Source organism: Quercus suber, unplaced genomic scaffold (genome assembly GCF_002906115.3).
Source record: "Quercus suber isolate HL8 unplaced genomic scaffold, Cork oak 2.0 scaffold_679, whole genome shotgun sequence".
NCBI lineage: Eukaryota > Viridiplantae > Streptophyta > Magnoliopsida > Fagales > Fagaceae > Quercus > Quercus suber.
The window spans coordinates 5,402-26,194 of NW_027070120.1; the positions used below are offsets into that span (position 1 = coordinate 5,402).

Here is a 20,793-nt window from a genome sequence, read left to right on the forward strand (position 1 = left end):
TCAATTGGGTTTTGAGTCTTATGACCTATGATCCACCCAAAAACATGGTTTAGCACTACCCGATTTTTTAACCAAACTTGGACTTTATTTCTTCCACAACTCTCTTGCCAGGTGACGTGTATATATATATGTATATCTTAGCATTTGGTCTTGGGTTGGCTTGGGAAGCCCAAAACCTCACTATCCTTTCATGTGCTGGATTGCCAGCCCAGGCTCAATCATAAATTCAAGAGTCCATTAGCATACAAAATAATGTGGAGGCAGTTGTCTCCTTGAATTTTAAACTATTAACTAGGAGTTTGCGATTTAGGCATTTGTCAATCGCTGAGAGTGTGATGAAATCTATGACTGGAAAAAGATCCCCTAAGTGAGATTTATGCTTTTGTCAATCACTGAGAGTGTGATGAGATCTATGATTGGAAAGAATCCTCTCATTTATATCCTCCCATTTTCTCCTATTTAAATCCAAATATAAGACGTGCCACATTATAAAAATTCAATATTCTTAAAAACTCACGTAAACTACACCAAATTAAACAGCTGCCTACTTCTCTGCAGGCATTTAAACACACTAAATCCAAAACCCCAAAAAAATTGTACATAGCAAGAGACAGAACATTGCTTCATACCGGGGAAATAAAACAAGCACAAAAGAAAGAAAGAAAAATTGACATTTTAAAAATATAGTTAACCAGATGTACTGAAAAAAAAAATTAAAATCCTAATAGAGATTACAATCTATAAGTATAGTCTTCATCTTCTCGATATTTAGAGATTTCTCATAGCATTAATTCTGACCTACTGCAATAAGATCATCTTTGTTTGAATCACATGCAGTGACTCCGATGATCATATTATTGACTATGAAGCAAGGGTGCGTTTCTGGATTCAGGTGCGGGTGCGGGACTCGGCAATTTTTGAAAAAGTAAGATGCGGGTGTGGCGATTAAAAAATTATTTAAAATTTTATATTTATATATATTTTTTTCTATATATTGCTAAATATTTATATTGACAAATATATAATAACTAAATAAACTATCAAACCTAAGTCACAGCTCCCAAATTCACAACATTACACTATTACAGGCAGCTTTTATAAAGAAATATTTAATATGTTTATACAGTCAAACAAGTAATTCACAATTTATTGACGTAATAAAAATAATAATTTCAATAGGGAGTCTAGATTGAAAAAAAAAAAAAGTGAGACCGAGATTTCAATAGGAGTCTAGATAAAAACATTGTTCACGGAACAGTGTGTGAACTGAATGGTGAGTACAATAAAAAAAGTGTGATAATCATTGTTTAATAAATGTGACCCAGTGGGCCACATATAAGATATTAAACTGATAAGAACAGAAACTACACTTACCTGATGAAGAGGGAAAAATGTATGGCGACAGATTCTAGTATAGTGGGCCGGGCTGTTTACTGTCCATGGGCTATAAAATAGACGAGCCTATTGTGTGCAAGACCTGTTGAGGACGGATCCGTAATGAACGGATGGAGTATAGACGGATTGATTGGCCATGGGTTAGACAGAAACCCTAAATATGAATACTTACGGCACACACCATAGAATCCTAAGGGAAACAAAATCCTAATGCGAGGAGGATTCCAGAGGTTACGTATATTGATGAGGATCTTCTCTATAAGGAAAAGACTTATCCATCACGTTTAAGATTTCTATAAAAGGATTCCTATATGGAAAGGACTTCGACTCCAAGGAAAAAAGGTCAACATTCGACTACTATAAAGGCCTCAATACCCTCACAAATCAAGATACGCATAATTGACCATTTCTAGCACTCTAGAGTTGAAAAAGATTCTAACTTGACCTTCAGAGGGTATTTGGCCAGCATCACACCGGTGCTCTCTGTTTAGGTCTTTCTCCTTTCTTGTGTTGTGCAAGTTGCATTCTGAACGTGCAAGTACGTGTGGCTCACTGGTGGTTTTTTCGGTATCATCAGTTGGTGCCGTCTGTGGGAACAATGAGTAATCAATCATTGTTTTATCCCTGAGACAAAAGAGTTGCATGGTGCTCACTCGCTCGATGGCAACCACCAACGACATCCAAGGAAAGGAACCACCCACAACTGCCTTTGAGAGACAGGTCCGAACTCTCACTGTGGCTGTGGAGTGTCTCACCAAACAAAACCACGACCTAGAAGAGTAGCTGCGCCAGAAAACACAGCACCAAACAATCCGAGGGAGGACCAGGAAGGTACTAGTGCCATGCGAAGAGATCGAGAGGGGCCTAAAGGCAGCAATACCCCAAGCAGCCCAGAATGGCAAAACATGAGCCTCCTATCCCTCATGGATACGGCTCCACCTCCTATTGTTGCGGAGATGCAGGCAATGAAAGAACAGATGGAGGTCATGATGAACGCCCTCAAGGGACGAATGTCCAGTGATCTTGACGACCTAGTCAACCAGACCGACTCTCCATTCACCGCCCTCGTCAATTCCTTTCCCCTACCACATAAGTTCTGCATGCCGCAGATAGAAAGTTACGACGAGGTCAAGGACCCTCTAGACCACCTTCAAGGGGTAGCAGACACAATTATGTGCAAGGCCTTCCCTACAACGCTGAAGGGCCCCGCAAGGATATGGTTCAGTCGACTGACGCCGAACTCCATTAGCACTTTCAAGGAACTAAGCGCTCATTTTACTTCGCACTTTATTAGGGGACATAGGTACAAAAAGTCCACGGCATGCTTGATGAGCATTAGGCAGAGAGAGGACGAGACGTTGAGATCCTACATAACCCACTTCAATAAGGAAGCACTTTCGATCGATGAAGCCGACGACAAGATATTGGTAGCAGCTTTCACAAACGGGCTACGAAAGGGTAAGTTTTTGTTCTCACTATACAAAAACGACCCGAAGACCATGTCAAAAGTACTCTACAGAGCCACAAGTACATGCACGCGGAAGACGCATTACTGGCTCAGGAAGAAAAACCCAGGAAGAGAGAGCGACAGGGAGATGAACGGTAGGACCAAGGGCAGAAGAGACCAAGGACAGGAGACAAAAGGGACGAAAGGCGCCTTAAACCCCAGGGAGGAAGGTTCACAAGCTTCACACTATTGAATGCCCCAATAGACCAAGTCCTGATGCAGATCAAGGACGAAGGGGCACTGACATTTCTAGGGAAGCTAAAGAGCGATCCAAACAAGCAACCTAGAGACAAGTATTGCCGCTTCCACCATGATCACAGTCATGACACGGCCGATTGCTACGACTTAAAGCAACAAATTAAGGCCATTATCGGACAAGGGAAGTTGTAGAAATTCGTCAGCAAGGAGAGAGTGGGTCTAAATCCTCAAGAGCAGGCCCCCCGACGGGATAATAAGTGTCCTAGACCCCCCATCGGAGACATAAAGATGATTGTAGGGGGAACCGCGACCACTGGCTCCTCCAAAAAAGCTCGAAAGACATACCTCAGGATGGTCCAGAACGTCCAGCTAACGGGCTCCGTACCTAAGACAGCACGAGGGAAAGCCCCATTATTGGGTTCTCCAAAGAAGACGCGAGAAGACTTCACCACCCTCACGACGACGTACTAGTTGTCAACATACGTATGGGGGACTACAATGTTCACCGAGTGTTGATCGACAACGGCAGCTCGACTGAGATCCTATATTATCCAGCGTTCCAGTAAATAGGGATTGACAGAATGTGATTAATACCAACAAATGCTCCGCTGGTCGATTTTGGAGGAACAAGGGTATTCCCGTTAGGCTCGATCACACTCTCGGTGACGGTGGATGATTATCCTTAGTAGATCATGAAGGACGTAACATTCCTTGTAGTCGACTGCTCGTCCGCCTACAATGGTATTCTCGGACGACCCACACTTAACTCGTGGAAAGCGGCAACATCGACATACCACCTGATGATCAAGTTCCCTACAGATTATGGAATTAGGGAGTTGCGAGGAGACCAGGTGGCCACCCGTGAATGCTACATTGCCATGCTAGAAATGGAAGATCACCAGCAAACCATGTGTATAGAAGAGCAACGGACCATAGCAGAGCCGGTTGAAGAATTGGAAGAGATAACACTCGATGAATCAAGGCCTGAACGAACGACAAGGATGGGGACGCTGGCTAGCCAGCCAATATGTCAAGCCCTCACAGCATTCCTCAAGATAAACCAAGACGTATTTGCGTGGAGCCATGAGGACATGCCCAGGATTGAACCCTCAATCATGGTTCACAAGCTTAACATGAACCCCGCATCCTCACCTGTTCGACAGAAAAAGCGAGTGTTCGCTCAGGAATGAGACAAAGCGATAGCGAAAGAGGTTAGGAAACTACTAGAAGTGGATTTCATTTAAGAAGTATATTACCCAAACTAGTTGGCGAACGTAGTCATGGTCAAGAAGGCTAACGGAAAGTGGCAAATGTGCATTGATTTCACGGACCTCAACAGGGCGTGCTCGAAGGACAGCTACCCCCTCCCTCAGATAGATACTCTGGTAGACTTAACGGCCAAACACCAGCTCCTAAGCTTCATGGACGCCTTTTCGGGCTACAATCAAATCAAGATGAAGGAAGCTGATCAAGAGAAAACTTCCTTTATCACCAGCCAATGACTTTTTTGCTACAAGGTGATGCCATTCAGACTCAAGAACGTAGGGGCAACGTACTAGAGACTAATGAACAAAATGTTCACGCACCAGATTGGGAGGAATGTACAAATCTACGTTAATGACATGTTGGTAAAGAGCTTGCACGAAAATGACCACCTAGACGACCTCCAAGAGACGTTTAACACCCTTCAGTCATACAACATGAAACTGAATCCAAGCAAGTGCGTGTTCGAAGTAACGGCGGGGAAATTCTTGGGATTTAAGGTATCCCAAAGAGGTATAGAGGTCAACTTGGAGAAGATACGAGTTATCATGGAGTTAGAACCACTAAAGACGGTGAAAGAGGTGTAAAGCTTGAATGATAAAATTGTAGCCTTAAACAGGTTCGTCTCTAAAGCGACAAATAAATGTCTACCATTCTTACGCACGTTGAGAAAATCATTCGAATGGACGGATGAGTGCCAGAAGGCATTTGAAGACCTAAAGAAATACCTTGCATCCCCACCATTGCTTAGCCCATCCAAACTAGGGGAAGAACTCTATCTCTACTTAGTGGTTTCGCAAACGGCGGTCAGCGCGGCTTTAGTAAGAGAAGAGGAAGGATCTCAACGACCCATCTATTTTATAAGTAGGGGTTTCCGGGGGACAGTAGAGAGGTACCCCCAAATGGAGAAGTTGGCCTTCGCACTGGTGACCGCAGCCCAAAAACTCAAGCCATACTTCCAGGCCCATACCATCATAGTCTTGACGGATCAGCCACTAAAAAGAGCCATGAGCAACCCTGAGGCTGCCGGACGAATGGCTCTGTGGGCAGTAGAGCTAAGCGAGTTTGATATATAGTATCGCTCGCAAATTGCAATAAAGAGGCAAGCTATGGTAGACTTTATCGCTGAATATACTCAATTAGAAGGCAAGGGGGCAGACGCCTTCAGACAATAGAGCATCCACATGGACGGATCTTCAAACAGGCAAGCTGGAGGTGCTGGTGTGGTGATCCAAACCCCTGACAGAGATAAAATCGAATGCATGATTTGACTGGACTTCCCAACAACCAACAACGAGGTCGAGTATGAAGCATTGGTGGCAGGATTAGACCTCGCGAAGGTAGCAGGTGCTGAAACCATGGTCGTACATTGCGATTCCCAGGTAATAACAAGTCAGATTAATGGCGTCTACGAGTGCAAAAATGAAAGGATGAAGAAGTACCTGAAAAAAGTCAAGAATCAGATCAGTAGCCTCGAAGTCAGATTCGTTCAAATCCTAAGGGAGGAGAACGAATGTGCCGACTGGCTGGCAAAAGCAGCCTTGGCAGAATTTATGCTAGTCCCCGATCAAGTATTGTCGTTTGTCCAAGTTTCCTCAATTATTGATGACGGAACAAAAGTGCAGGAGGTGAATTCTGAGAACAATTGGACTACGCCATTAATAGCATACCTGAAGACGGGCACACTACTAGACAAAAAAGACGCAGCCAGGAAACTGAAAGTCCGAGCCTCGCAATTTGTGCTGATCAATGATGTCTTATACAAAAGGGGATTTTCACGACCGTACCTAAGGTGTTTGGGTCACGAGGAAGCAGACTACGTAATAAGATAAGTCCATGAGGGTATCTATGGAAACCATTCAGGGGCACGGTCCTTAGTGCACAAATTAATCCGAGTAGGGTACTATTGGCCGACAATGCAAAAGGACGCATAAGCTTACGTCAAGACTTGCGAAAAATGTCAGAGGTTTAGTAATCTGATCAGGCAACCAATCGAGGAACTGACACCCATGACGGTCCCTTGGCCATTCACCCAATGGGGACTAGACATCATGGGCCCCTTTCTGACGGCAGCAAGGCAGCTAAAATTTCTAGTAGTTAGTATCGACTACTTCACTAAGTGGGTGGAGGCAGAGGCCCTAGCCACTATCACAAAGAAGAACATCCAGAGTTTTGTATGGAGAAATATCATATGCAGGTACGGGACACCCAGAGTGCTCGTCTCCAACAACGAAAAGCAGTTCGACAACAGTGCGTTTAGGGACTTCTGTTTGAAGCTGGGTATTAGGAATCACTACTCGTCACCCACACATCCACAGGCCAATGGGCAAGTCGAAGTCACGAACCGGTCCTTGCTCAAGATCATCAAGACCCGGCTCAAGGGGGTTAAGGGCATCTGGCCTGACTAATTACCGAGCGTCTTATGGGCATATCGTACTACGACAAGAACACCCACTGGAGAAACACTGTTTAGACTAGCATACGGAAGTGAGGTTGTCATTCCAGCGGAGGTAGGGCTTACAAGCTATCAGGTGGAGAACTACAACGAGGATAAGAACGAAGAGGCCTTGTGGCTTTAGCTAGACCTGGTAGACAAGGTCCGGGCTACAGCAGAGCAGAGGTTGGCGCGATACCAGAACCTCATGGCAAAATACTACAACTCCAATGTCAAACGTAAAGACTTTCAGATCGGAGATCTTGTGCTACGGAAGGTAATGGGAGCTGCTAGAGATCCTTCACAAGGAAAGTTCGGCCCCAACTAGGAAGGACCATACAGGATCTCATCATGGCAAAGGAAAGGGACCTACCACCTTAAAACTTTGGTCAGACGGAAGCTGCAGCACCCATGGAACATGGAGCACCTACGGAGATACTACCAGTAAAGACGACATGAAGAGCATCGACGCTCCCCAATTTCCAGTTTATTATTGAGTTTTATTAGTTTTTACTTCGAATAATTTTTTCTATTATTTAGTTTTGCTATCGCTAGTTTTTACTTCGAATAATTCTTTCTACAAGTGCCTTTTTAAGCCCAAGGGGGCAAGTACTTTTCTACATGGTTTTCTTTCAATAAAAGAAATATTCAGACATGACTGTGTTTTTTCTACTTAATTTGCCAAGTCCAATATTGGACGAGTATAAACTAAGTCCACAAAATGGACGGACCATCCCAAGGGGATGAATTTACAAAGTCTAAAAGTGGACGGATATAAACAAGTCCACAAAGTGGGCGGACCATCCCAAGTGGATGAATTTACTAAAAGTGGACGGGTATAACTAAGTCCACAAAATGGACGGATCATCTCAAGAGGATGATGACTCTAGGTCCAAAAGTGGACAGGCATAGGTCCACTAGAGGGATGGGTCATCCCCCCAAAGTCCAAAAATGGACGAATATAACTAAGTCCACAAGATAGACGGATCATCTCAAGAGGATGAAAAATTCTAAGTCTAAAAGTGGACGGGTATAACTAAGTCCACAAGATGGACGGAACATCCTAACTAAGTCCACAAGATGGATGGATCATCCCAAGAGGATGAAAAGTAATAAGTCTAAAAGTGGATGGGTATAACTAAGTCCACAAGATGGATGGATCATTCCAAGAGGATGAAAAGTAATAAGTCTAAAAGAGGATGGGTCTAACTAAATCCACAATGTGGATGGATCATCCCAAAAGGATGAAAACCCAATGTTCAAAAATGGACGGAAATAAATAAAGATCCACCAAGTGGACAGATCATCCCATGAGGATGAAAACACTATGTCCAAAAGTAGACGAGTAACTGTTTCCACAATATGGACGGATCATCCCAAAAGGATGAAAAATTCCAAGTCCACATGGTGGATGAATATAAATAAGATCCACAAAGTGGACGGGCCATCCCCAAAGGATGAATGTTCTAAATCTACAAAGTGGACGGATCATAAAATGGACGAATATATCCACAAAGTGGATGGAATTCCACAAACGAAGTATCAAACAAGTAAACGGATTGACTCAAAATAGAAACAAGGTCAAGTAAAAAAAAAAATAATAATAATAATAATAATAATAATAAGAGCCCGCGAAGGGAAGATGTCTACATGATCCAAAAGCACATGACGAAGTAGTAACATATTGTTCTCCAAATATTCTTACATAAAAAAAAAATAAAAAAAATAAAAAAAAATGAAATTATTACAAATTATTAATTTGTAGCATGAGTATCTTTTTCCTCGATATAACAGGCCTGATCATCCTTAGGATCACTTTCAACTACCGTCTGGTCAACAGGAGCTTCACGGATAGGGGGGGTCCTCACCAAAAAGATCATTTGTATCGTCTGATTGGGCGGGTTGGACAAATGTTTGCTCTGGGGCATTAATGGTGACAGTTGACAAATCCAGCTTTAGATTCAAGGCCTTCACCTGACGAATGGCATCGTCAAAACCGTCGTTATATGAAAGGCTAAGCTCTATAATTAGGGCGTCGGAATCACGATACTCCTGTATCACGACCTCCTTAGCTTGACGGATTTCCTTGTGTTTTTCCTCCAGAGCTTTCTTCAGGTCCTCCGTCAGCTTGATACATTCATCCCTAGTTTTTTCAGCCATTTTAAGTTTCTACTCTTTGACAACCTTCCAGGTCTTCAACTCGAGCAGCTCGTCCTCCATCACCTTGGCCTTCTCACGGACATGTTCTAAGGTCGTCTCATGGTTGAGACACCATTCCATCATCCCCTTCGTCATAATCATGGCCTGGAAGAAAACATATATTGAATTTAATTAAAAAAAAAAAAAAAAAGGAGAGGACGAACAATATGACGATGGATGAGTTACCTGAATGATGCTAAAAAGGGCCGTCTCTCCTATCGCCTCCGTCGAATGGTTACCCAAGTCCTCATAGTCCTCGGTAGTTATGATGGACGAGAGCCTCACAAGGGTGTATTTGGAGTCCTCGCGGAGTAGAACGGGTGGCTTCTTCTGGCTTATGGATGGATCGATCATTAGGCCCTTACCGGCCTCATGTTTCACGGGGGTGACCATCTTAGCCCCCCCGGCCATCAAGCCAACGACAGGCTCCAAAGGAACCTTGGGCTTTTTGGGTGCATGGTCACCCTTTGACGGTTGCTTCCTTTTAATTGATTGCTTGCTGAAGCCCGTCCCCATAGGGTCCGCACCAACTTCTTTGTTTTTGGCAGCTTGTAATCTAATAGCTGCTCTCCTTTTAGCGCCGTCCATTTCTGAAGAGGTAGACGGGTGTCAAAAAAAAAAAAAACCAATTTGAACAAGGAAGAACGACGGACTTACGTTGACGGGTGCGCTCTTCGTACTTAATTGCCACTAGAATTAGCTTGGGCCTGTCACCTTACCAATGGATGGTGTTAAGGTTGACAAGTTTGGCCCAAGTTCGTTCCTCTGGTTTGGACTTAGCAAAAATTTTCTCAAGGAAGCTGAATTCCTCGAGAGTGACTTGTGGGCGCCGTTAGACTGTACACAAGAAGACGGACGTTCAAAACACAATGATTATTAAATAAACTTAGAATAATTGTTATATGATGGGTTCATACTAGACGGGTTTAATACGCCCCAAATCTTGTCGACGGGCATGTGATCCTTTTCCCTTGGATGACACATCCAATCGTCGCCCTCAATGAAAAAATAGCAGCTCTTCCAGTCTCTATTAAAGCCTAGGGTTTCATAAATCACTTTCAAGACGGGGCTCCTAAGAACAAAACTATACATCCCCCTTGATTTGTCTATCTCGTCTGAACGGTAGCAGTAGAGGAATTTCCATACCGTCAACCTTCTTCTACCATCTGTCATTGCTCCGTACAGGACCTCCATTGCTATGAAGACCCTCCAAGCATTTGGGGATATCTGGCTGACGGATAAGCCTAGATATTTGAGGAGTTCACGGTGCAGGGAGCTCAGAGGAAACCTGAGGCCTACCTTGAGCATCTATTCGTACACTCCGATACCGTCTACTATTTCATAATAACATTTTTCTAACTTATAAGGCAGACAGATGGGGATGTAGTCTGCGATTTAGTAATGGACCTTAAGGGTATTAAAATGTGGTTCCTTGATGGTGGATGTAAAGGCATTCACCGTCCATTCTGGAAGCATGATAAACTCCCTAAGTCCATCAGCTCCCACAACGGATCTAACTATTTGATCTTCATTATCAGCGGAACCCTCCTCTATCTTGACCATCTCCATATCCTCATTTGTTAAGGATGGGGAAGATGAAGACGAACTCCTCTCCTCGCTTAGATCGTCTTGGTCTTTGTGACCTGACGGGTATACCTCTTCGTAGTCCGCCTCGTCACGAATGACTGACTGATTACTTGACGCACTAGACATGGCCTACATGTAATGACAAAACCTAAGACTTTGATGGGTTTGGAAAGAGTGACGGGGCATAAAGTCTAAGAAAAAAAAATATAATACCAGAAGATAAATGAGAATTAAAAAGAAGACGGATAAAAGATTACTTACCAAGTCAAGGAATGAACAAATGAAGTTGCAGACGAAGGGTGCAGGAGCTGAACGGATGGGTCTCTGACAGGTGTGACGGACGTGCTCTGACAATATATTTCAGCAGAAAGAAGAAAAATGAGAGGAGGAGAGGGTGATATTTATAGAAGAGGTGCACGGAAAACGAAGCGACACCTTGTTCTAAGACAACAACCATTAAAAGAGTGACACGCGTCACAAGTTATAAGTGAGTTCCTGATAACCTGTCAGGGTACGGATATAAGCCTACAGAGTTATGTATCATGGCCGTTGGCCTGAGACTTTGAACCGTCACCCCATGGGTCCGTTTGCTTATATATGACGGACCCATGGGGTGAGGGGGCAACTGAAGAGGGAAAATGTATGGTGACAAATCCTAGTATAGTGGGCTGAGCTGTTCACTGTTCATGGGCTGTAAAATAGACAAGCCTATTATGTGCAAGACCTGTTGAGGACGGATCCGTAATGAACGGATGGAGTATAGATGGATTGATTGGCCATGGGTTAGACAGAAACCCTAAATAGGAATACTTACGGCACACACCATAGAATCCTAAGGGAAACAGAATCCTAATGCGAGGAGGACTCCAGAGGTTACGTATATTGATGAAGATCTTCTCTATGAGGAAAAGACTTGTCTATCATGTTTAGGATTTCTCAAAAAGGATTCCTATATGGAAAGGATTTCGACTCCAAGGAAAAGAGGTCAACATTCGACTATTATAAAAGCCCCAATACCCTCATAAATCAAGGTACGCATAATTGACCCTCTCTAGTACTTTGGAATTGAAAAAGATTCTAACTTGACTTTCGGAGGGTATTTGGCCGGCACCACACCGGTACTCTCTGTTTAGGTATTTCTCCTTTCTACTGTTGTGCAGGTTGCATTCTGAACGTGCGAGTATGTGTGGCTCATTGGTGGTTTTTTCGGTATCATCACCTGAGTTGAGAGTTAGGTGACTTGGGTCGGTGAGCTTGGGAGTTGGGAGTTGAAACCGAGTGGACATTTTGAAGCTTGAGTTGAAACTGAGACCGAGATTTTGAAGGCTTGAAACTTGAGTTGATTCAGTTAAAACGGTGAGAGAGAGGGGAGGTAGAGAGCTCAAAGTAGAGAGGGGAGATGGAGACACGATAGAGCTGAGAGGTGGAGAGGGGTTGAGCAAATGATTCATAAATGACTTAGGGTTTTCAGTCTTGAAGGTTAGTTTGAGTTGAAATGGTGCGTTTCGCAAATTATTTTTTTCTAAACTTGAATTTCGGCGTGTATCCTATCGGCCTGTATCGGTGGTTTATGTTGATACGATCCGATTCGGCCTAAGTCGGCACGAATCGGCCTGCGTCGGCACGTATTGCGAAATTAAAAAAAAAAAAAAAAACTGGACATGGTCGATGTGCAGGCAGTGGCGTCCCTTGCGCATCGCCGCGTCGGACGCAGGTGCGGCGGCCAATTTACCGCGTCCGTGCATCCCATATTATTGACGCCCATAGCTCGCAACTCGTTTGTCGCCTATAATAAAACAATAATAAAGCAGGGGCATATTTTTATTTAATGGTGAGATTTGAGAAGATAATAATGGTAGTGATGGGTGATTATGATCGAGTCTGTCCCTTCACATTCCTTTTCCTTTCCCACTTTTTTATAATACATGTTATGTCCTATACACAGTGAGACCTTAAACTTGCACAATTTTGTTTGTTTGTTTGTTTGTAATGTAATGGGGTTTGGAAATTGAATTTTCTTTAGAACCCCAAGAAAGATTTCATCTTTGTAGCAAGAAGCCCATTTCATTATGTTTTGGGTTCTGGGTTTTGCATATTATCTTCAAAATTATGTGTAGAACTAGAATTCAAACAAAAAGAAGCACATCTGTTGTGAGTCTCGTGACAAGAAGCTTACAAAAGGTTTAGATTTTGAAAGTCTTTTATTGACTGAAAAATCAACAAATACTTGTCAGAGACAGGAGTTTAGTGTGGGAGACAATGCCAAAGAAAGGTTGAAGAACGAAGGTGAAAAGTGAAGGGTCACATTTGAGTAGGGGTGGAGAGTGTGCAATCGATGGGAGCAGCAGTGTTTGTGTTTGTAAGACTCTCAGACTAGGGAAAAGCTTTCGTTTCATTTGGGACTGGGGAGGGAGTGAGTAGGAAAAGATTAGAGAATTCTTTGGGAAGATCATGTCACGTTCTTTAGGTTCTTCCAGAAATATATTGAAAATAATTTTTTTTATTTAATTTAATTAGAAGTTAGGATTTATTTGAAGTATTTTAAAGATTTTTTTAGTCTATTTCATTACTCATAATATATAATTTACGTGTCACAATTTGATTGGGCCAATTAGTACAAGTTTTTTTTTTTTTTTTTTTTGATACGGATTAGTACAAGTTATGTGCGGCACTTAACTAACATATCAACAACTTTTTTTTTTTTTTTTGAGAATCGAAAAATGGGGGTCTTTACAGTCATATTACACCCCCGGGCAGAGAGCCAGTGGCCTCGGTCAGGGAGTCCGTAGTTGGTACCTATTCTGTACTCTCTGTGTGAGAGTCACCTCACATTTTGTGAGTACACCTCACCACTAAGTTTACCCACCAACGAAAGCCTGCGGGTACTGACCACTAAGTTTAACATATCAACAACTAATTGAGAAAGAAGCTAAGATTCAAACAACATATAACATTAGGATGTAAGAGTTATTTGAAAAATCTAGTCCACTATCATCATTAATAATAACAATTCATTATTATTTCATTCTTATACCATCACCTGTAACCCTAGTTACATGAGCTTACATAAGAAAATATTACCATTTAATACTCTAAATGCATGCTTTTATCTTTTGATGATAAAAATTCAGATCTGTTTTGTTATATTTAAAAGAATGATTTTTTGATAACAAAAATTCAGATCTGTTTTGCTATGTATTTAAAAAAAAAAAAAAAAATCTAAGAAGAGAATTTCACTCATAATCTAAATTTATGCAATCATGAATTAAAATAAACACAAACACAGTAATACATAATTTCTTTCTTTATTTCAACAATTTGCATGTATTAAGAAAATATATTTGCATCTTAAGAAAGATGCAAATCAGTTTTGATTTGATAAAAATTTAGATCTGCATCTCGTAAAGATGTAGATCTCTTTTTGTTTGAGAAAACTTAGATCTACATCTAAGGAAGATGTAGATTTATTTTTATATTGAGAAAAACTTAGACCTACATCTTATCAAGATGTAGATCTGTTTTTGTATTGAGAAAAATTCAGATCTGCATCTTATAAAGATGCAAATCTGTTTTTGTATTGAGAAAAATTCATATCTACATCTTATAAAGATGCAGATCTGTTTTGATTTAAGAAAAATAATTGTTCACGTGCAGATTTATTGACATTCAAGAAAAAGATTATAACAATCACATAAAAGCAATCATGCTTTAACAAAACAACAATTTACAATTCATGTTATGGATATTTTGAAAAAGAAAGAGATATAACATGCATCATCACATCACAAGAAAAGGGGTGAAGGAAACAACCTCTTGTGTGAGCACACTTTATTCTTGAGAGGATGTTTTAGGGTTCAAAGAAACTTATTCAGTTATCTTTGAAACCTAAAAACCCTAATTTTGCAACAAACTCAGAGAGGAGATCAGAAAATATGGGTGGTTTAAGAGTAAAAAATGTATGCCTCCTAGAGCATAGAAAAAAAGTGTTGAATTATTAGGTTCAGTCTCTATTTATAGAGGCCAAAAGACTCTAAAAAATAGGTACAAACGATTAGGGTTTGAATCTAGACGCATCCTTTTGCGAAAAGATCGAAAAGGGTATGCAAAATCGTCACCCGAAGGCCGTTAGGCCAAAGCCCACATAAGGGAAATTCGACCCTTTTAGAGTGTCGTTCGGCACTCCAAAAGTGCTGAATTGGCCCTATGGCTCCAAATACACTTTCGTGTTTGGGTGCCGTTTGGACTCCTTTTCTAGGGTTTTTTGGCCGGTTCTTGTACCTAGACGCGTTTTCATCCTCCGCCTATGATTTTTCATCTCTTTTTTGGATAATTCAAGATATTTAAGGACAATTATCTTATAGATAAATATCCTAAAATAAATCTTGATAAAGTTCAGATTATCCACTATTTTATTGTTATCCAATCATCCCTTTTATTCCCATGCATGCATCCCTATTTCAAACACTAATTATCAACCAATCACAAAAATTATTTAATTAATTTTGATTGTTTAACCAATCAGAATTAATTTAAATTGATCATGTGTGGTCGATTCTACCTAGACACAATGCATGTTGACCGTGCAAACTTGATCATGCGATATCTTTCGATCTGATAGTCCGATTTGATAACCGGAAACACTGCTATGACCGTTAGAATCTCAAGATCATTTTTATGATATGCAATGAATGAATTAATGCATGTAATGCAAAGACAAAATGATGCATGTAATGCAAGAACAAACTGATGCATGTAATGCAATTATGATTTTTAGGGTACATGGATTGGTCATTCAAGTTATTCTCCTTGATTAAATTATAGGTGCAAAATTGAGTGTCTATAGTACCATATAGACCAGGCAGTCACAAAAAAAAAATCTCAAGGTCCATGGATGTCCCTTTAGCAAGAACTTCCAAAGCTATGTCAGAAAAATTAGACCAATTTTCCAAGCTATCCACTAGGCAATCCATCTAGTAGCTCCACAATTTTCTGGCTAAGTCACAACTAACCAAGGAATGAGAAATAGTCTCAGGCTCTCTTCCATAGCACAGGCAGACTTCATATACTGTAATTCCTCTTTTTTGTAAGTTTATTAATGTTGGCAAGCCATTCATATATGCTCTCCAGGTGAATATTTTAGTCTTTGCTAGGATGTTTAAATGCCACATCCTTTTCTAGAGTGGGATTCTATAGTCTCCTATAGAGCATTCCCCTTCTTCCTCTTTTTCTATTAATTTAGAAGCAATATAATAGACACTCTTCACAGTAGACACCCCTTTATTATTACCAGCCCAAATAATTTTATCATCTAGGAGATTATAGCCTAGAGGGATATTGAGAATTATATTTGCTTCAAAGGGAAGGAATAAGACAATGTTGGCATTCCATCTTCTGGATTCTTTATCAATGAGGGCTGATACCATTCGGAAATTGTCAAAGAGCCTAGGAGGAGAAATTACCTTGTATGTTGTGGGGGTAGGCAACCATTTGTCCCCCTAAATGTGGATTAAATTTCAATTCCCCACTCTCTATTGCATTCCTCTTCTAATCACCTTCAATCCATTCATGATGCTCCTCCATGCATACGAGGGGCTGGAGTCGAGTTTAGCTCTGAGAACATCCTCATGTGGATAGTAGTTGGCCCTATAGATTTGAGCCACTAGAGAGTTGGGATTCATTAATAGTCTCCATCCTTGCTTGGCTAACATAGCGAGATTAAAAGCTTAGAGGTCTCGAAAGCCCATTCCACCTCTTAGTTTTGACTTACACATTTTCTTCCAACCCATCCACACAATTTTTAACTCCTAATTACATTGTCCCCACCAAAATTTTCGCATCATCCCTTCCACCTCTTCATATAGGCTCTTTGGGAGTTGAAAGCAGCTCATAGTATAGATGGGGATTACTTGGGCTACTGCTTTTATGAGAATTTTCCTGCCACCCATTGATAACATCTTTTCCTTCCACCCTGACAAATTTTTCCCCATTTTCTCCTTAATCTTAGCAAAGACTCCTATTTTTGACTTGCCAATAATGGAAGGGAGGCTGAGATATTTGCTGTGCTGAGTGTCTTGCATAGGCCCAAGTATGTTCAACACTTCATTCTTCTTCTCTTCAGATGTATTATTATTGAAGAAAACTGATGATTTGTCAACATTTATTTTCTGGCCTGATGCAACTTTGTAAAGCTGGAGAATTTCAATTAGCTTTTGACATTCCTGGTTATCTGCTTTGCAGAACAAAAGGCTGTCATTTGCAAAGAAAAGGTGGGTGACCATTGGACAACGTCTACAAATAGTTATGCCACTCAAAGACTGATTCCTAGTAGCTTCATTAATAAGGGAAGAGAACCCATCTGCACAACAAAAAGAGATAGGGGGATAGGAGATCACCTTGATGAAGGCCCTAAGTAAGGAGTATATTTAGGCCTACCACTTCTCTAGTAATTTTTTTCACTTACCAGTACTTGTGCCCTTTTTTCCTTTGTCTAGACCTTGTTTTGTGCCTTAAATGTCCCATAATTTTTAACTTCTGTTTTGGGCTTTATTGGGTTGGTCACCTCTTGATCTTCCTTATCAAGCCCAAGTGGCTTACCTATAGCTAATTGGGCATCATTGTTCCTTTTGAAAAATTCCTTAACTAAGTCAATTTTAGTTACCTTTTGCTTGTCACGTACTTCATGGTCTGGCATTGTATCTTGCCCGAAATCTCCAAATTTGTCCTATCTGCTTAGTTTATTCGGCACCATCTGATGTGATGTATCTGTTTCCATTTCTGCTACCAAGGTATTTCCACTAGCTAGGCTGTAACTACTGTTTAGACCTTCGTTCCTTTCGCCTTCTGATTGTACTGACTTCATCGGAATTTCTGCCATTGTTTGAAATTTGAATCTTGAATCATCACTTCCCATGGACTCCCAGGTTTTATTACTTGTTACTTTTGCTTTCTCACCTCCAAATCTACTGATTCCTCCTGCCCTTAACCATTCTCCACATTGTCGTTCTGAAGGAGTCGCTACATAGTACCTACCATCATGCCCCAGCATGCCATAGNAGGGAGGCTGAGATATTTGCTGTGCTGAGTGTCTTGCATAGGCCTAAGTATGTTCAACACTTCATTCTTCTTCTCTTCAGATGTATTATTATTGAAGAAAACTGATGATTTGTCAACATTTATTTTCTGGCCTGATGCAACTTTGTAAAGCTGGAGAATTTCAATTAGCTTTTGACATTCCTGGTTATCTGCTTTGCAGAACAAAAGGCTGTCATTTGCAAAGAAAAGGTGGGTGACCATTGGACAACGTCTACAAATAGTTATGCCACTCAAAGACTGATTCCTAGTAGCTTCATTAATAAGGGAAGAGAACCCATCTGCACAACAAAAAGAGATAGGGGGATAGGAGATCACCTTGATGAAGGCCCTAAGTAAGGAGTATATTGCCATGAGCAACACCATTTATTAGAATAGAATATGACACTGTGGTAATACAATGCATGACAAGACTAATCTATCTTTCATGGAAACCTATTCTCTCCATAACTTGTTTAATAAAGCCCCATTCAACCCTATCGTATGCTTTACTCATATCTAATTTAATAGCTATGTAACTGTCTTTGCCGTCTCTCTTATGATCAAGGTAGTGCATGAGCTCAAAGGCAACTAAAACATTGTCAGTAATAAGCCTTTCATAGAGGAATGCGCTCTGATTTTTAGAAATAATGTGAGGCAAGATCATTTTGAGACAATTAGCCAGCACTTTTGATATGAGCTTATAAAAAACATTGCTTAGACTTATGGGTCTAAACTCTGTCATTCTAGATGGGTTTTTTTATTTTTGGAATAAAAGTAATATTAGTTTTGTTAATTTTTGTTATAGATATGTTTGAGTTTAGCACATTTAAGATCATGCCAGAAACATCATTGCCTACATCATCCCAATATTTTTGAAAGAAAATAGTTGACATACCATTGGGGTCAGGAGCTTTGGTTGGATGCATTTGCTTTAAGGCAACATCAGCTTCTTCCCTGGTGAACTCCCTGATTAAGTTCTGGTTTATATCTTCAGTGACTTTAGTGGAGATTGAGCTGGTAACTCAGAGATGCTACTTATGTTGGATATGGTGTAAGCTTTTCAAAATAGGAAATATCAACTTCTGCAATGGCTCCAAGGGACTCACACTAGTTTCCATCCTCATCCTTGATTCTAGAGATGATGTTTTTCTTTTTCCTTTTTGGTGCCTTGGAATGGAAGTACTTTATGTTACGATCTCCCAAACTCAACCATTGAACTTTGGATTATTGGTGCCATATGATTTCCTCACTATTTAAGAGGTCATTGATCTCTTTTCTCATCTTGTTAATTTCACCACCCAAGCTTCCATCGTGGTCTCTAAGAACCAGCTCATTGAGAGTTTTTCTTTTGTTGTGAATTTGTCTTGGGACTTGTCCAAAAGGAACCTTATTCCACATTCCAAGAAAGGAAGCACATTGCTTGAGGCCCATAGCAATTCCATTAGGAGTATTCAACTTTGTACACTCCTCCTAGGCTGCTTGGATAATATTTTTACACTCCTCTCTCTTAGTCCACATTGCTTCAAAATGGAACCTTCGCCTTCTAAGTGGCTGTATAGAAATAATGTCAAAGACCAATAAGGCATAGTGGTCTGATGTAGAGTCAACCAGATGGTGAACTCTTGTGTCTTTATAGTGATCAATCCACTTAGGTGTGGTAAGAGCATGATCCAGTCTAAGATACACTTTATCATCCTCTTCCTACATATTACACTAGGTATAGTCAAGACTGCAAGACATCAAGTACCCCAAGTCCTTGAAGCCACATCGATGAATAGCATCCCAAAAGTCATCCATTTGCCTCTGCGATCTCCTAACTCCCTCCAAGTTTTCCTCCATAGATAAAATTTCATTGAAGTCCCCAAAACACACCCAGGGAAGTGTGAACTTTTTGTTTAGAGCCCAAAGTAGATCCCAAGATTCCTTTCTCCGATGGGTTTCAGGATGGCCATAGAACCCAGTAATGCACCATTTAAATCTAGATGAAATAGAATGTGGGGAGTCTTTCATAATTGAAGGTGACCCAGCTTCTTCCCCCTTCTTTGATAGCTACATAACCTCTTCTCCTAAGAGGCTTATCAATGGGCATTTCCACTCTTCCTCTCAAGAACTTCACTTGGTCTACTTGCAGTGGCCGTTTATCTACTTCATTGACTTTTCTAATCTTCCTACCAATATCTTTCCCAACTTCTTCAGGCATATGCTCGAAAGGCAGGCCCTATACTTGAACCCAGAATGGAGAGTGGGTAAAGGTAATATTTGATACAGATAGGCCTTTTCTCCACCGGCATAGAAGGAGAAGGTTGTTGTTAAAGTTCCATGACCCACTTTTTTCGACCCAGTCTAACTGATACATAGAGTTGAATTTAAACTGGAGGATGTCTTTGCCCACTTCAACGATTCTTAGATCAAATCCCATCTTCCACGCCTGTCTTAGAGTGTTCTTAAGAGCCCTTTGGTTTTGATGGCGATTCGTGAGAAGATGCCCAAAAAGACTGAGAAAGCATTCTTCAATCAAATTTGATCTACTTGTATTTGTAATAAGAATATCTTCCTCTTCTTCTTTTGTGAGACGCAGCTACTGTAAACTATCTACCACTTCTTGTTCCATACCTGGGAGCTTTAGGACCACTACGTATCCAAAGGATTTGTAGGCCCAGAGAAGACTTGGACTCAGATTTGAGGGAGGGAGAGGACTCTTACCATGGGAATGAGAGAGAGAGAGAGAGAGAGAGAGAGAGAGGCTCCTACAAGGGAGAGCAAAAGGATGAGTTGACTTACTTTTTAGTGTACTGGAGCCAACTCAATTCTTTCATCACACTTTTTATGATTGAAAAATGTAGCAGCCTGAATTATGGTGAATTGAATGTTTTTTTTCACATACAATTTTTGAATAGTTTTATAGATATAATTTCATTATCATTTTCACACAGTTTTTATTGGAATCTATTGTTATTGTTGTTGTTGTTGGAGTTCATAGGCAGCTCCACATTGAAGCTAGGGCGGTCAAAGGACCACTCTGACTTGGAAAAAATAAGTTAAAAAAATTTTGTGACCACCCTAAATTTTTTTTAGGCCCAACATAATTAAATTTTGGATAAAATTTGATAACAAATTTGGTTGTAAATTAAGGCTATAA

General features: G+C 40.8%; 1 pseudogene; it reads right to left on the reverse strand.

Moving 5' to 3' along the window:
* Positions 1-1,288: 1,288 nt before the first annotated feature.
* Positions 1,289-1,393, reverse strand: LOC112034092 (U2 spliceosomal RNA; annotated as a pseudogene).
* Between the last annotated feature and the right edge of the window lie 19,400 nt (positions 1,394-20,793).